The sequence below is a fragment of the Grammomys surdaster genome, unplaced genomic scaffold (assembly GCF_004785775.1).
Source record: "Grammomys surdaster isolate TR1022 unplaced genomic scaffold, NIH_TR_1.0 64, whole genome shotgun sequence".
Lineage (NCBI taxonomy): Eukaryota > Metazoa > Chordata > Mammalia > Rodentia > Muridae > Grammomys > Grammomys surdaster.
In genome coordinates, this window is record NW_021604566.1 from 11,489,630 (window position 1) to 11,491,609 (window position 1,980).

The 1,980-nt window shown below is 51.9% G+C and overlaps 1 pseudogene; it reads left to right on the top strand.

Annotated features, from left to right (window-relative positions):
* Nucleotides 1-274: 274 nt before the first annotated feature.
* LOC114623975 lies at nt 275-391 on the top strand (annotated as a pseudogene).
* Nucleotides 392-1,980: the final 1,589 nt, after the last annotated feature.

The window sequence follows — 1,980 nt, forward strand, 5'->3', positions numbered from 1 at the left end:
ATTCAAAAGTAATAAGAATTCATGTCGGGCAAGGTGGAATTCCCTCTGTCGTCATTCCCTCGATAGTCAATACCAAGTAAAAAATTGCTGGATTAATAAAAATCTTTCTGTTTTGTATAGATGTCACTCCTTAGAAAAATGCATGTTAATATGATGAAACATATTAACATCTTTCCCGACATAACAAATCTTCCATGGTTTTGTCTCCACATGTCAGTGATGCCTACCTGGGTAGTAGTCTATTAGATGATATTAAAATAAAAAAAAATGGTTAATCCCCTCCAGAGGCGTTGGCGTGTAACACGTGTGTCAGTAGATGGCAAAGAAGAAAAAGGCTACATCTACACTCAGTGTTCTGAGCTACGAACATCTGAATTAGTAGCCTAACATTCCCTGAAAAACAAGAGACTCTCAGATGACCACCAGACAGGTGCCATGAAGACAGTGACAGACATACCATGCCTGAAATGTCCCTGCATGGTCCTATAATGCACGAGTCGGGCATAGCACTCCTGAGATGACCCCAGACACTCAGAGACCCCAAGTGCCATTAAGAGGAACAAGTATGTGGTAGAGAAATGGAAGAGAAAGAGAAGCAGAAGGATGTGTGCACAATGAAGACAGGCAGAACTGGAGACTCGAGGGTAGTGAGGAACAGCTGATGTGAGTAGCCAGTGATGCCTCCTGGCACCATGGTTGGTCCTGACCTGTGCTGCCAACATGGGACATATCTAATAAGTACATGACCCTGAAGTAACAGGGCTCTGTTACCATCAAAGGCCAGGCAGAAATACCTGGTCCGGGCTGCCACCTGGGAACACGTTGATGTCTGCAGGCTGTGCAGACTTGGCCCAGCACCTCACCTGGGCATCATGGAAGAGCTGGCCCTGGGGACATGAGAGCGGGAAAGCTGAACCCGCCCCTAGACAGCTGCAGTACTCAGGAGAGCAACCCACACGTTGTAGGAGGTGATGGTGAGTCAGTTCCTGAGGGTACAATCATGGGCTAAGAGTCCCTGACACTCATCTTCTGTGTGGTGGCATGGATGAAGGCGAGATACCCTCCTTCCCTCTCTCCCCTCACCACCTGTGGCAAGTGGTACATCTGGCCTTGGGGTCATGAGAGCAGGCCTGGCCCCTTACCAGCTGCAGCACTCAGGAGAGCGGGCCCTGCATTTTGCCTGGGCAGCACAGTAGAGATGACCCAGTTGGCAGGGAGCTCATTAGCTGGCCTCAAGGGTGAGAGCATGGGAGAACTGGCCCCTCTGCTTGTCTGCCTTGAAGTGACATAGGTGAGGGAGAGATCCGACACCCCTCCCCCCGCCCAGAATCCCTTCATCCCTTGCCATTCCCTGAGGTCATCAGAGTGGGAGAGCTATCCCTGCTTCCTACCTGTTGCAGCACTCAGAGAGCAGGCCCTCCACCTAGCCTTGACACACAGTAGAGATGTCTCTGGATGTGAGGGTTGCAGTGAGCTGGCCAAGGGAGAGCTGCCCCTGCTTATTGTCTGCTATGTAGTGGCTATGACAAAGGAGAGATCCACCTACCCTCGGTTTTGCTTCACCACCAGTAGAGGGCAGTAGAATTGGCCCCCAATCTGGTCATGAGAACAGAAAAGCCCTGCACCTACTGCAGAACTCAAGAGAGAGGCGCTGCACCTCACCCGGGAAGTACAGTAGAGCTGACCCTGAGGATGGGATTGCAGGTGAGCAGGCCCTGAGGGTGTGAGCATGGGAGAGATGCTCTCCTCCAATCCTTCATCACTCACCTTCTATGGCAGGCAAGAGAGCTAGCCCTGGGGTCATACACATGGTAGCACGAGCATGATAGAACTGGCCATGTCCCTCACCTGCTGCAGCACTCTGGATTGAGGACCCTGCGCCTCACCTGGGCAGCAGGGTAGATCTGGCCCTGGTGGTGGTGGTCAGCAGGGTAGAGCTGGCCCCAAAGGAGGTGGTCAGCAGGGTAAAGTTGGCATTGT